Consider the following 16925-nt stretch of genomic DNA (forward strand, 5'->3'; position numbering starts at 1 on the left):
TGTCAACTTTAATAAAAAAATTTGTGGCTTCTCAGCTTTCAATATCAGGAAGGACTTTTGTAACTGTAGCAATTATCTATCACGATGGTCCTTCAACAACATCAGGACATTATACAGCTTATTTAAAGTCTCGAAACGGCTGGTCATTCTGCAATGATTCCGTTGTAACTTTCAAAAAAAAATTGCCGTTTGACCTTAAAAATTCTTACCTGGTGTTTTTAAAACCAAAATTTTAATGAAAGAATCTCGGGATTTCCTGTGAAGAATTGCAAAAGGTTCATGAAGTAGAGGGAATGTAAGTCTGCAATGCTGTCTAGATTATTGGTCCAAAACTTTTAATTATAATGTCAATTTAAAATCCAACTATATAAACCTGATGCAAGTAAGTCTGCTTCATAGTAAGCAGTATCAGTGTCATAGGAAAAGGAGAACATGAGTGACAAAGAAGGGTAAGATATTAGTAGTCCAGGATTGTGAAAATAATCTTAAATGTATTCTTTTTGAAAGTTGCGAAAATAGAAAATGTCGGGATTTGATTGGAAGAATTACAAGAGTAGCGAATCGCGGCAACATGATTTGGCCTAGTGGAAACATGTGATAGAATGAGAGAAGTCTTTTCTTCTATGTAACATATTTTTCGTATCGATGGAGGTTTTCTTTCAGAAAGTGGCGGGCTGAAAATATTTATAGCACAACAGAGTGAATGCTGTTCATAGGAGATCCTTCGACGTCATTGAAAGTAAGTTAATTTTAAGGAGTTTTGAAATCAGATTTCTTAGGTTGTATGGGTTTTTTAAACACAGTCATTTTGATTGTGTTTTTTTTTCCCCGCTGTTACATGATGAATACGTTCAAGTCACTGATTTAAGTGAAATTTGATACATTCTGAGAACAGCAAAAATAAACCATATAACATGTATAATTAATGTTCTTCTGTTTGTACTTATGATATACATTTAGAAATGTGAGGTAGATATGGAGAAACTGAGTCTACTGTAAGTGTCAATTTTAATGCTTACAGTGCTGTATTTCCGGGTACTGTTTTTTTAAAAAAAAGGAATAGGCCTCACCTCAAAGAAAGCTCTTCAAAGCACACATCTTATTTGCATCCTGAAACTATCATTTAAAATATTAGAGACAATTTTATGATGGCTTTACATCTTTTTTGCGCTGCTATTGCATCACTATTGTGAGACATCAGCAGTGCAAAAGAAGTACCATGTTCCAAAATAGGTCTCAGTTCATCAGCATGAAGATACTGTTTATTTAAAATATATATTTTTAGGATTGTGTAGGGGACGTAGAGAAGCAGAGGCTTCTGTAAATGTCAAAATTGTTGAAAAAGTGTTTCTTCTTGAACCGTTTCCCTTTTCTTTTGTAATTTTTAAATACATGTAGTAATTTTTTTGGGAAATGTTTGTTTTCTCTTTTACAGATTGAAAGTATGAAAAAATATTTTAAAAAGGTAACAAGAATTATAAGGTAAATGTTTTCTCCTCTTTTTACCCGCAATGCACTGCTGATGATGTCACTGACCATGTCATGAATGATGTAATAAGAGGACATGATTTACTTCATTGGTAGGCCTTCACATGCTTTATCTGCTCTGTATTCTTCAACAAGTGTAAAATTGATCTGTAACCCTGAGTAGGTCTCACCTTAAACAAACCTCACGAGACATCACACCTTATCGTCATCCTGAATTAATAAATAGATCTATTAAACACTATCTCTGATTTACTCTCTATAGCTGTCTTTCTTTTTACATTACTCTCTGTTTACTTCCCTTATACTAACTCTTCTTTTTTTTTAAAAAATATTTTTTTGGTTCGCTTCAAGTTCGCGAACCGGGCAGCGAACTTGAAGCGAACCAAAAGAAATAGAGCTTGCCAGAGTGCTAAACATTCTAGCAATTTTATTTGAAAGGGGAGGTAGTTCTGAAAAGAACTTTTTTTTTATGTTTTTGTTGTTTTATTTTTTTTATTTTTTCTGAACATTTTTTGTTTTTTTTGTATTTTTAGAACAGTTTTATGTTTTTTTTGTGTTTTTCATGGAGGGGAAACAACAAAAAAACAGGCATCGAAAAGGGCTCAACAGGAGCAAAGAAAAAATTACTGCTTGGGTGGGTTAGGGCAGTTATGGTTATCAAACACCAAGTTGATTAAGTTTACGCTCATGTTGCCACATGAGAGCATAGCACCACAATCTATGCACGTAAACTTCATGTGCTTGAAGTTTGGCTGTATGTTTGGTACAGTTTCCTGTGCCTCTCTTACAGTCAAAGATATATTAGAAGTTGATTTGGCCACAGGAGTTGTCGGGGGATTATCTTGCAGATCCCTTAACTCTGCCCGGCTGTAATTTAATGGATGCCACCTGACCATATGGCGATGCATAGTATAGTTGCCCATACTATACTTTTTCTCTGTGCCTCGAGATAATCTTTTTTTGCAAATTAGGCAGGTGGCATATTTGGCATTAACCTTCTTCTCCCCTCGAGGAATTGAGAAAAATTGCCAAATGAAACTTGTTTTCCTTCCGGAAACACGGGGCAACTCCTGAATAAAATCAGGTTCATCAGTGTCCTCTTCTTCTAAGTCGTCTTCTTCCTCCTCTCTGTTTGAGATGAATTGAGATGGTGGTCCTCTCTTGTCATGAGGAGGTTGAGGTGGTGGTGGGGGTCCACCAGCTGAAGCAAAGATAGAAGCCATTGCAATCAAAATTGGAAATGGTCTTTCTCTCACCAAGATGAAAGTCAGAGTGAGGAAAGAAGAAGGGGTTTACGTGATTTTGGAAAAGCAAAAGTTCGGAACCAATGAAAAGTGTTATTTTTAGGTCACATGACCTAGTCATACATCATTTGGAAACCAAAAGTGAAATGAACCAATGAAAACTTTGATAAACAAGTCACATGACTTGTTCCGCTCACGTTACGCGGTGCGCGCCGCGTCCCGCATCGTTTCCGGTTCGCGGTCCCGAGCACTTTCGGGAGCGCTAAAGCGGCGCGTCATAAGACGCATTACGCGACAATGATACGTCGCGCTTCCGCGACGCGTCACAATTCCGCTAACGTAATGTTTACCGGTTCGCGTACTAGATCGCAGCATCAAGATGAGCTAACGGAAAGCTTCCCGGTTCGCTTACCGGAAGCGAAGAAAAAAATATTTCAATTAAAATTATCAATAAACATCTAAAATATATTTTGGGTTTTAAAGTAGAATACATTTTACAGCTACAGATGTTAGCTTTTAAAAAACCAATGAAATTCACAGAAAAAACCATAGGTTATAGTCCATATATAGTTAGGAATTTGCATTTACAAAACCTTGAAAATTCAATGAAAAAACCATTGGTTATAGAACATATATAGTTAGGAATTTGCATTTACAAAACCTTATTTTACTCGCATAAAACCATTGAAATTCCATATATAGTTAGATGCGCTAACTATATATCGTGCACCCGCAATCCACTGCTGATGATGTCACATATTACATCATTCATGACATGGTCAGTGACATCACTGATGACATCACTGATCACAACATCCAGTGACTGTATGTTTCTGTAAAGTTAAAATATGTCTTACATATTGAAGAATGAGTGGATGTATAAATGTCTGGATGAAGGATTTAGTAGGTGCATGACTGACTGTATGAGTGAGTGATTAAATGTGTCTCACTGAGTGCATGGGTTAGTGACTAAACTGTTTTAATTTGTGCATCATTATGTCTGTTGTTCTGTAAACTGCTGCATGTGTTGATCAGTAGCTATATGAGTAACTGTATGGGTTATTCATTGGTTGTCCAAGTATTTGTATGGGAAACTGAGTGTGTGTGTATGGGTGGCTGGGAGGTGTGTGACTGTACATAGATGTGTGAGTAGTTGATTCACTATATGTATGGATTCAAAAGTCTATGTGGAAACAGCTGTATGGGCGGTTGACTGTGTGCATGAGTGTATTGGTGAGTGAATGGATATCTCAGTGCTACATGTCAAAGTAAGTACATATGTAAAACACAGTACATGTGAGAGTTAACATATATAAATAACTGTGCATTGGAGCCAGTAAATGTGTGAGTGGCTGTATGGATCATTGTGAACTTTTATTAGGGATTATATAAGAGAGTAAATATGTGTTAGAATATGTTTCAATAAGTAAGGTGTGTATAACTGTATAGTTGAGGAATTGGAGGTGTGATTGATTCTTTGCATGACTGTCTAGGTGTATGAGTAACTCTATGGATGAGTGACAATCTGTGAGTGTCTGTTTTCACTGAGTGTATCTAAGGATATATCAGAGTCTGTAGAGGTTCATCGTATTAACACATGAATGATGTCATCTGTGATGTTGTCAGTGATGTCATTTGAGTTGTCATCAGTGATGTCATCAGTGATGTCATTTGAGATGTCATCAGTGATGTCATTTGAGATGTCATCAGTGATGTCATCAGTGATGTCACTGACCATGTCATGAATGATGTAATATGTGACATCATCAGCAGTGGATTGCGGGTGCGCGATATATAGTTAGCGCATCTAACTATATATGGAATTTCAATGGTTTTATGCGAGTAAAATAAGGTTTTGTAAATGCAAATTCCTAACTATATATGTTCTATAACCAATGGTTTTTTCATTGAATTTTCAAGGTTTTGTAAATGCAAATTCCTAACTATATATGGACTATAACCTATGTTTTTTTCTGTGAATATATATATATATATATATATATACACACATATATTATATATTATATATATATATATATATATATATATATATATATATATATATATAATATATGTATATATATAATATATGTGTGTATATATATATATATATATATATATATATATATATATATATATCCAGCCAAACAAGTCGCTTAGAACCCTGCCGCTTTGAAAGGCGGGCCTCGGATGGGATAGCGAATCCCAATATATCAATCCAACATCTTCTCCATTCAAGAAAAGCAATCCGGGCCACTTTGAAGTGCAAAGGTGTTTATTTAATGGCTTTCTCGACGCGTTTCGCAGGTAAAACCTGCTTTCTCACGAGACAGAAACCAAACAAAAGTGCTCGTTATATACAGTCACATGGTTTTCTCAATCATAATCATGGAAGACAGACTGGTAGGAATATCTACGGGCTGAGTACCAAACATTGTAGATCTTACCAGGCCACAAATTTAAAGATTGCAATATAATATATATATATAAAATCTATGAAAAAACACAGGTTTCAGGGACGTTATAGTTACACTGACTTTTCACTCGTACAAAACCAGGGTATTCGGCTGTTATAGTTAGCTGAGATAACTATAACTCGCTCCCCTGCAATGCACTGCTGATGATGTCATCTAGTACATCACTCATGACATGGTCAGTGACTTCACTGATGACATCACTGATGACATCTCAAATGTCATCTTTGATGACATCATCCAGTGACTAAGTGTTTCTAAAAAGGTTAAGAATGTTTATATATATACATAGATATATATATATATATATCCATATACATATATATATATATATTACCTACTCGCGGTCGCCAGTAGGTAGTTATAGTTAGGATTTTTTTCAATGCAAAATCTCAAAATTCTATTGTGAGTAAAATTTCCTCAAATTTGCCTCGCGGAGCTCCGGTCCTTCCCTGAAAGTTTGGGGGGATTCGTCAAGCGGGGGCCGAGATAAAAGGGGGGTCCCAAAACGCATTTTCCCCATGTTAATTTCCATAGGGCGGTCAAACTCACTTTTAGCCCGAACGGCTGAATGGATTTCCACCAAACTTGGCAAAATTGTAGGGACTGGTAGCCCAATGTGCCTTTGCTATGTCTCAAGATATGTGCTCCAGTGGATTTTGAGTAATTTAGGTTAAAAAAAATATATATATCTATGGCAGCGCCGCGGTACGCGCACCGGGGCGCGTACCCGGAGCGCTACGCGACTTGCGTGCGGAAAGCTGATTGGCTCTCGGGTGTCTGTAAACATTCCAAACAGTCCGGAGCGGCCGCCATCTTGTGTCTCGGTAGGATCGAGACACAAGAGGTGGCAAAAACAAAGGGGGAATTGACCATAAGGGGGCGGAGTAGACCCCCCCTGACCCCCTAGGTTTGATGTGGGGGGCCATAAAAGGGCCCCTTGGGTCCAAAAAAATTATTTATTTATTTTCGATTTTCGCGGGGCGAGCGCTCGGTACGCGCACCGGGGAGCGGACCGGGGAGCGTACCATGGGGAAAAAGAATGACAGTTTAAAAAAAAAGTAGCTGTTTTAAAGAAATGTTCTTTTTTTTTTTTTTTTATTTAAGTACCTACATGTATGTACCAATGCAGAGACTTACATTTAATGTACACCGTCTCCTCTGTAGATATCTTGCATGTTGTTATAGAAGTTATTGTGGTATATGGAATCCATAACATAGTCTGTCAGGAAAGCAGAAACAGATCCTTTAAGCACTCCCTGAGAAGTCCTAGGGGATCATGGGTAGTCTATCCTGCTCCCTTATGATGAAAAAGAGATGTAAAATACACATAGGAGATAATATAGTGGGAGAAAGGTAGTAACTATGAGTAAACTTACTATGTAACACAAAAACGTTGCACAGTATACTATAAGTCTCATTTTATAATATAATCATTTTGGTAATACTTCATGAATTACATATAAAAATGAATATTGTCTCAAACAATTTAAAATGATTAAATATAAATGCATTCTTCTGATTCTTTTTCATAATTTAATAAAACTTGTAACATAATATTGTCCGGTATTTCCTCATAATTATAAGTACATGATTCCATTTGTTCCAAACATTCTATTAACTGTTGGTCCAAAGAGTCATCCATGAAATCAACTTTATCTTTTTGCTCTTCTGGATTTTCTACCTTTACTTCGATAGAAGTAACATTTGCTTGTTTTTCTCCTTCCATTTTCTTTCTGAAAATTGCATAAAAATTAACTATATTAGTAGAGTTAGGGTACTGTTGGGTTAAAGTTTAGACAGGTACTTCTGAGTTTTTAACAGTGAAGTAATTTTTGGGCAGTGTATGGTTTCAGGCAGGAAGTAAAACTATTAAAAAGTGCATGAGATGAAGTCTAAGTAAATTCATAATTATACCAGAGAAGCCTAACTCAATCCATAATTATAACAGAGAAGCCTATCTCAATCTATAACTATTACACAGGGATAGTATATAACTATCAGAAAACGTTTTCCCAAATTAACTTAAAGTGCACAACATAGTTCCCCTTTCAAATTAACAACTTACCTTTTTCAAAGTAGTTGAAGTTTTCTGTCAAAATTCAATCAAAATGTACCTCAGGTAGTATTAGTCAAAATGACTGTGTTTCCCAGTCATTTTTCTTATATATTCATGTGCTTAACCAATCAAATGTCAGCACATAAAAGTACAAAATGTAAGTAATATTTTAATTGGTTGTAAATTCCAACACTTTCATATGTGTTTTTGTCATGTAATTTACCTCAGGATATTTAGACAGGGCTAGAGCCCAAATGGCTCAATGGAATACCATCAAATGTAGCATAATGGTAGGGACTGGTATGTAGTAGGGTCTATGCTATATTTGGTGAAAGTCTGTCCAGTGGTTTTTATGTAATTTCTTTCCCACATTTTTTTTGGGAGCGCTCACCGGTGCGCGCCCCGGTACGCGTACCGGGAGCGCTACGGGAGTCCGCCATTTTGTTTTTCGGTTGAATTGAGACACAAGATGGAGGACAAACAACGTTGGGAATGGGTAAAAAGGGGCACAGTAGACACCCTCTAGGTTTTCTGAGGGGAGTTTAGGAGGGGCATATATGCCAAAAGAAAATATAAAAATTGTAAAATTTTGCGGGGGTGCGCCCAGTACACGCACCGGGGAGCGTACCGGGGAGCGTACTCTGGTGAAAAATAGTGAAAGAAGTTAGAGAAAGATAATCATTTTGAGTGATCAGAGGTAGGGTAGCTCTGAAAAGAGCTTTTGGGTTCTGTGGCTGATTTACGTACCTACAAGTAGGTTCCAATGCACAGTCTTAAATTCAGGAGGAATATTCTACTCCCCTCATCTGAGAAGTGCACACCAACTCCTCTGTAGATATCTTGCATGTTGAAACACAAGTTATTGTTGTATATTGAACCCATTCCATAGTCTCTCATGTAAGCAGAAACAGATTTATTCACATGTTTCCGTGCTTTCTCAAATTGTGGACAAAATTGGTTGGACCAGTTCCATTTCTGTCTTTGGCATATATTGGAATATACAAAGGCAGTTTGTGGGAAAAGTGTCATCAATTGATCAAAGGTGTCCTTTAAAAGCATTTCCAGACCAACCCCAGTCAAAGTGCCCAAGTCATATCCACCACAGTGCACTATTCAGAGGTCAGTGTTTGGCAGATGCAAAAAGGTTTTCACCAATGGTATCAATTGGTGACATCTCAATCCTCTCTGGCCAATCCACTTGATTTCCACATTTGATAAATCAAGGTTGTGAAAATTTCTGCTAGCTGCATACCTTTGAGCCCAGTGGATGTAGCTATGTCCAATAATCCACACAGAATACATGATGAGAGAAGGTTCAGGTGCAGTCAGATGAAGTGTGGGAATGAAATGGCAGTTGGAATAGTGGGAGTTTACAAAAGATAATTGTGGAGTTTCTCTGCTCTTGAATCACAAGCAATGATTGGTGGATTCAGATAGTTGAAAAGTAAAAGTTAGGGTGCATGGTTGTGTTTTGTGAAAGAAGCAATTTGAATGGTTAAGAAAAAGTCAATTGAAGAAACATTTCATCGATAAGCTGGTGTATTGAGAGGTCAAACATCCTTGCTTAGTTCATTTGCAACATTGCAGAATAAACTTTTGAACCTGAGAGTTCAGTAAGGATGGAATTGCTATGGTAACAGATAGAAAGGGCTGAGGGGGGAAGGGTGTTGGTTTGAAAATAGTGAGGGAAGAGTTTTGATTGGTTGAAATGAGGCATATCTGTGTAGAATTAGAGATTCTCTGTGCCATTCATGGTTGCAATGTCTGGAGTGCATACCTTTTGCTCTGCTAACGAAAAATTGGTGTGTGTGTCTGACATTGTTCTCTATCTCCCAAAGCATTTGTAAAGGTAAGAAATGATTCATTTAATTTAGATAGAGACTTGTATGCTCTAAGGAGAAGATTTGGAAGCAGATTGTTTTTTTAAATGTTGTTCTGTGTCATGTTTTTTGATAAGGCTTGGTTAAAACATTTTAATGCATAGAGAATTTTCAGTAGTGAAATTGAATGCTTGTACATAGGACCTGTGCTGTGTTTCTAAAATGTTATTTAAAAAACGATTTTGGAGTAAATGCAGGCTTTTTATATTTTTGAGAATGAATTATTAGTGCTTGCCTCAATAAATAAATATATTTGAACCTTTTACAATGATGTCACCTGCACTACCTCAGATTAGGATGCAGATTGAGTTTCTTTCTGGTTGGTTTGTGTCATGTTTTTGGATAATGCTTGGTAAATAGGTTTTGCAGCATAGGGGAATTGCATTATGTAAAATTGAGAAGTTTCTCTAGTGACATGGAATGCTTGTACATAGGACCTGTGCTGTGTTTCTAAAATGTTATTTTAAAAACGATTTTGGTGTAACTGAATGCCTTTTATATTTTTGAGAATGAATTATTAGTGTTTGCCTCATTAAATAAATATATTTGAACTTTTTACAATGATGTCATCTGCACTACCTCAGATTAGGATGCAGATTGAGTTTCTTTCTGGTTGGTTTGTGTCATGTTTTAGGATTATGCTTGGTAAATAGGTTTTGCAGCATAGGGGAATTGCATTATGTTAAATTGAGAAGTTTCTCTAGTGACATGGAATGCTTGTACATAGGACCTGCGCTGTGTTTCTAAAATGTTATTCAAAAAACGATTTTGGGGGCAAATCAATGGTATTTACATTTGAGCCTTATTTATGATTGCCTTGTGCCGCTGGTGCGTCACTTTTAACATGGGAAAAATTGATGCACCGGTGGCGCAAGGCCTTCATAAATAAGGCCCTGAGTTTCTTTGCTGTTGGTTTGTGTTTTGCCTTTTGAGAATGCTTGCTATCAACATTTACAAGATAGAGGATTTGTATTTTGTGAAACAGTGAGGTTTCCGGTAGTGAAATCGAATGCTTGTACATAGGACCTGCGCTGTGTTTCTAAAATGCTATTCCAAAAACGATTTTGGGGGCAAATTAATGGTATTTACATTTGGGCCTTATTTATGATTGCCTTGTGCCGCCGGTGCGTCACTTTTAACATGGGAAAAAAGTGACGCACCGGTGGCGCAAGGCCATCATAAATAAGGCCCTGAGTTTCTTTGCTGTTGGTTTGTGTCTTGCTTTTTGATAATGCTTGCTAACAACATTTGCAAGATAGAGGATTTGTATTTTGTGAAACAGTGAGGTTTCCGGTAGTGAAATCGAATGCTTGTACATAGGACCTGCGCTGTGTTTCTAAAATGCTATTCCAAAAACGATTTTGGGGGCAAATTAATGGTATTTACATTTGGGCCTTATTTATGATTGCCTTGTGCCGCCGGTGCGTCACTTTTAACATGGGAAAAAAGTGACGCACCGGTGGCGCAAGGCCATCATAAATAAGGCCCTGAGTTTCTTTGCTGTTGGTTTGTGTCTTGCTTTTTGATAATGCTTGCTAACAACATTTGCAAGCTAGAGGATTTGTATTTTGTGAAACAGTGAGGTTTCAGTAGTGAAATTGAATGCTTGTACATAGGACCTGCGCTGTGTTTCTAAAATGTTATTCAAAAAAAGGTTTTGGGGGCAAATCAATGGTATTTACATTTGGGCCTTATTTATGATTGCTTTGTGCCGCCGGTGCGTCACTTTTAACATGGGAAAAAAGTGACGCACCGGTGGCACAAGGCCTTCATAAATAAGGCCCTGAGTTTCTTTGCTGTTGGTTTGTGCCTTGCTTTTTGATAATGCTTGCTATCAACATTTGCAAGATAGAGGATTTTTCAAACACAGCACAGGTCGTAAGTACAAGCATTCCAGGTCACTAGTGAAACTTCTCAATTTTACATAATACAATTCCTCTATGCAGCAAAATCTTTTTAACAAGCATTATCAAAAAACATGACACAAACCAACTAGAAAGAAGCTCAATCTGTTTCCTAATCTGAGGTAATGCAGATGACATCATTTTAAAAGGTTCAAATATATTTATTTAATGAGGAAGACACTATTAATTCCTTATGAAAAATATAAAAGCCATTCAATTACCCCAAAGTCGTTTTTAAAATTACATTTTAGAAACACAGCACAGGTCCTATGTACACGCATTCAATTTCACTACTGAAAATTCACTATTTCACAAAAGACAATTTCTCTATGCAACAAAATGTTTTAACCAAGCATTATCCAAAAATAAGACTAATCTGAGGAAACATAGATGGCATGATTGTGAAATGTGCTGATATATTTTTTAAATCATGCAAATACTATCTAATCAACCTTTTTCTTTGTAATATTCTAGCCTTGAGTTACTCCCTATTACACCTTTTGTCTGTTTTATACCGTCTCTCTTTCTCTTTCTGACTTTTCTTTCTCTCTTCCTGTTACACCCTCTGTCTGACCTACTTCTTGTAACATCCTGACTCTGATTTACTTCCTCTTACACCCTCTCTCAAACTTACTCTCTGTCTCTTCCTTTACAGGCTTTCTCTGTTTTAGTCTCTTTTACAACCTTTTCTCTTCTAACACCCTCTCTCTGTGTTACTTCCTGTTACACCCTCTCTCTGTTTTACACCCTGTTACATCCTTTTTCTGACTTACTCCCTCTCCCTATTACTTCCTTTTTCTGTCTTTCAACATATGATACACTCTCTTTGTCTTAGTCCTTTTGTATGTTTTACTCCCTCTACCTGTTTCTTTGTCTGAGTCTCTCTGTGTTTTTGTGTTTCTCCCTCTAGCTGTTTTTCTTTGTCTTACTCCTAGTTATATTTGCTGTGGTATAAACTTAGATATGTTGCAAATTAGTGTTTATATTGTTTGCTTACTGTCATTGCTTTGTTGTTTGCTAATAGTGGTCTATAATGTGTAAGTACTTCAAAAAACACCAAAAAAGCTCCTGGTAAGACAACTAAGTCTTTTTTTCGCAGCATATGTAGAACAAAAACAAATGTTAACGGTAATGTGAAGATCCAGAAAGAGAGAGCAAATTTGAAAAGAAAGGAGAGGCCCTCAAAAAATGTCTCTACTGGAGCAGGAGAGAAGAGTATGGATAGCAATAGAAGGCAAAATGTATTTAGGGACATTCGTAGATGAATGTTTCGCAATAGGGTAGTTTTAAATTTGCTAAAAAAATGAAAAGAAAGGTAAACAGAGAGCTGCTTTTTACAAGAAAAAGAAAAGTGTAAAAGATTGTGTATCAGGCTTTTGAAGTTAAGAAAAAAGTATTTATTTTAGTAATCAATAGAATTAGGATACTTAACAAGGCAATTGATGTTTTCAAATCGAACAGTAGATGGAAAAGAATAATTAATCGGACGAATTTTTGTGAAGTATTTTCTGGAGAATGGATGCATAGTTCAAGTTCTGAGCCATTTTTTAATGAGGAGAGTTACTTTCAGGAAAATGATTTGGTGCATGCAGTTGACACCAGTAGTCGAGCATATGAGGTGAAAGATGGTTGTCCGATGGAAAAAGAGAAACTTGTGTCTAGAGATGCAGAAGAGGTGTTAGCAGATGAAGTTTTAGGGAGACGTACTAAGGGTCCAATTTATACATGGAAGTGCAGTAGTATTTGTAGTGTGCGACAGGATTCAATCGATTTGCTTCGAAATTTCTTACGTACATATAGTAAGAAAAGTGTAAAACAGAAAGTGAAGATCTTGCAAGAGTTAGATCCTTGCTGAGTGAGAGAAAACCCACGTTTGCATGGGCATTCACTGGCTTGTCTTTCTAGAAAAGTATGTCAGAGTGTTTTTCACCATTTTAGGATGTTAGCAGTAAGGGTGGGCGTAAAGTCCGTTTCGCGGGCGAATTTGGGGATTTTCTGCAATTTCGCGATCCGCGAATCTCGCAAAATCGCGGTAAAATCCGCGAATGAGCGGGGACGAATTTTTAGCCAAGCAAGGGTTACAGCAGCAGGTGCAAAGGTTGAACCTAATTTCTTTGTAACCTTTTACAAAAGGGTTACAAACAAATTAACTTCAACTTGGACACCTGCTGCTAATTGCTTCCTGGCGCCTCGTTGCCTACTTGCAACTATTCTCTGACCCTGCTCTGACCTTTGAAGCAGGGTCAGAGAATAGTTACAAGTAGGCAACGAGGCACCTGTCCAAGGAATTAAACCTCATCAGGAAGCACTTACAGATATAAAAAACAGGAAGAAGGGAGAGGATGGCAAATACACCCATTTTGAGTTGTCAGGAGGGGTTAAACTAAAAGAGACCTTTACAGCACAATTTTCATATGCATTTTGCTAAAAATAAAAAGTTGTATGTTCTGTAGGGGCAACTCAGGAATCTGGCCCTTCAGAGATCCGGCCTCTCTTTCTTTCTCTCGTTCTCTCTCTCCCTCTCTCTTTCCCTCTCTTTCTCTCTCTTTCTATCTATCTATCTATCTATCTTTCTATCTATCTATCTATCTATCTATCTATCTATCTATCTATCTCTCTCTCCCTCTCCCATAAACGACTGCATGGGTAACTTCGCTATGCAAGCGGCTCGCGAAGACGCAAAAATCCCTGCGAACACGCAAAAAACCCTGCGAACACGCAAAAAACCCCGCGAACACGCAAAAAACCAAAAATCCGCAAATTCGCACAAATTCGCGAATTCGCAAAATTCGCCCATGCTTAGTTAGCAGTGCATCATAATAAGGTGAGGACATTAGTAAGAAGGTTGTATTATGCAAAAAGTCCAGCACTTACGCTTAAACAGTTAAACAGTTCTCTTTTGCATGGATCTGAAGTAGATGTGAAGACTATTTGTGAAGAAATTGAGTTTTGTTATTTTGGGAACAAAGAGGACAGTGTAGAAATGGATATAGTAATGGATGGTAATGTGGAAGACAATGTACAGATTTCAAGTATAGAAAAGTTTGACGAGGAAATTACCAAGTTTAAGGTGAAAACAAGTGAAAGGCCTTATTTAACTTGTGTGTGTTGTCGACATAAGATTCAGACTAGGTTAGTTGATTTATATGCAAAATGTGAATTGGAAAATAATGATGAATGGAAGGATTTTGTAAGTTATTTGTTGGTGGAGAATTCTTTCGATTTGAGTTTTGATCAACGTATTTGTACTTATTGTTTGAAGAAATTAAATGAAAATAGAATGCCTGCTAGAGCTGTTCATAATAATCTTCAGTTGATAGATATTCCTACTGAATTGATGGATTTAAATACTTATGAATCAATTTTGATTCAATGTGTCCATCCTTTTCAAGCTATTGTTCGCATGGAGCCTAAGATAAGGAAATTACCTCCTACAGATTTACATAGAGGATTAAAGGGAAAGGTTGTTTATTTGCCTCTAGATGTCAAGAAAAATATTGATACAATTGGTGTAGAAAGAGTTGAAGAGGATCCTCTGGTTATTCTAGTTAATGGGGTTCCGACAAAGAGTAAGAAAATCTGGCAAGATTTAGTGGATGTTAGGAGAGTCAAAAAGGCAACGTTGTATTTGGTCAAAATCAATGAGTACTACAAAGATGTAAGTGTTGGAGCAGAGGAAACAGCTACAAAAGAAGACAGTGATTGTTCAGTTGGCCAAATTGAAAAAGTTGATGTGTCTAGAAGTGAAGAAATATATGAACATTATACTGTTCATCCTTTGCATTCCAAAGAAGTAATGGGGAATGCAATTGACTTGTTTGAAATGAAAGCAGCAAAAGGAAGTCCTATTAGTGTATGGGAAGAAAGTTTGGAAGCTCGTTGTTTTCCACAGTTATTTCCAACAGGTCGAGGTGGACGATATGACGATCGACCAGTTCAAATTCCTGCAGCTGAATACCGGACTTTAAGATTATATGCTGAAGATCCAAGGTTTCGTCAATGCATTCCGTATTTGTTTCATCTACTGTATGAAAGTGATTTGTCTGGGCTTTCTTATGAATTTAATCATATACTGAAAAGTGGAGCTCATCTGCAAAATGTTTTGGCGAGAGACTTTATGCAGAAAGTCAATCTGCAAGACAGTATTTTGGAATCTCAGCTAATCAATCTCATGGCATGTCAGCGTGGAACAAACGAGTATTGATTCCGTCGTCATGGGGAATTGAAATGTATGCTAAGAAACTTAGGAACTCCTACATGGTTCCTCACGCTTAGCTTTGCTGAGTATGCATGGGATGACTTACTTCAATTTCTACGAGAGGCAAATGGAAACATACAAAATATAGAATTGAAAACACCTGGAGAACTGTGTTCTTTGGATCCAGTCTATGTTTGCAGATATTTTAATCATAGATTTTAAGCTATGATGTCTTTTATTACCAACAAAAAAAATCCTCCCCTTGGAGAGGTTTTGGATTTCTTTTGGAGGAAGGAGTATCAAGCGAGAGGTGCTCCTCACATACATATGTTGTTATGGATTAAAGATGCACCCAAATTTGGAACTGATTCGGATGACACAGTGATGAGTTTCATTGAAGAATATTCAACATGTGCTGTTCCAAAAACTACTGAAGAAAACAGTTTAAGGCAACAAGTATTACGTTTTCAATCTCATCGTTGTGGAAAGTACTGTCGTCGAAAATTTAAAAACAAGGAAAAATTCTACACGAAATGTCGTTTCGCGTTTCCATGACCAGTTATTTCTAAAGGAAGAGTAAATAATTTGATGTCTTCTCTGCGACATACTGTGACAAGGAAATCACCAAAAAATACATACAATTTAAAAAGAAACGAAGAGTCCAAGTACATCAACGACTACAACCCAGTGATTTTATCCATGTGGAATGCTAACATAGATATTCAGTTCGTTGCTGACAACTCTATTGCTGTGGCTCGATATGTGACGTCTTACATCACAAAAAAAGAAAAGACTGAACTGAAGGAAATATGGGAAGACATTTCACATGAAAAGAGTATAAGTAAAAAATTATACAGTTTCAGTCTGAAGATGTTGTCGCATCGAGAAATTGGAGCATATGAATGTTCTGATCGGTTATCATCAGCAAGTCTCTATGCCAAATCAAGAACAATCATTTGGGTGAGTCTAGGTCTTGCTGCAACACGAAACCGAGTTTTGAAATCTGTACAAGAAATTGAATATTTGGCGGAAAATGAACCAAACAGTACAGATATTTTGAAGACAAACATGTTGGATACATACTATCCAAATAGAAGTACTCACATTGAGAACACTTGTTTGTATGAAGTTCTGCAAAACTACAGTTATAAGAGGAACATCACAGAAGATATCAATAATGGAAAATATGCTGTCATTGGGTATGAAGGATGTCTAGTGAAGCAGAGAAAAGGCCATTTGATTAATCATCGAAAATTGAGTTGCGAATCTCCAGACAAATGAGAATTTTACTATTCAGCTCTTTTGCAACTCTTTAAGCCATGGCGTACAGAGGAGGAACTACTTGGAGATTTTCTCTGTTATGAAGACTCTTTTAATGCAACCAAGGATACCATAGAATATCCTGTTTTTCCAAATTATCTGCAAATGTTGATCGAAGAAATAGGGCAAGAAACCACAATTGCTGAAGAGATTGCTAGAGACAGTTCTCAAGAAAGTCAGAGTTCTACTTCATTGAGTCAGGATCCACTAGGAGGACCAATTATCCAAAATGAAGCTGCAACTGCCATGGATGAGGTGGAAAGAGCTATGGAACAAGCTCAAGAGGATGTAGTTAACTTAAAAGATTTGGTGAAGCAACTAAACGTTGAGCAGAAAATGATATATGATGAAGTCACAG

Source organism: Lissotriton vulgaris, chromosome 3_1 (genome assembly GCF_964263255.1).
Source record: "Lissotriton vulgaris chromosome 3_1, aLisVul1.2, whole genome shotgun sequence".
NCBI lineage: Eukaryota > Metazoa > Chordata > Amphibia > Caudata > Salamandridae > Lissotriton > Lissotriton vulgaris.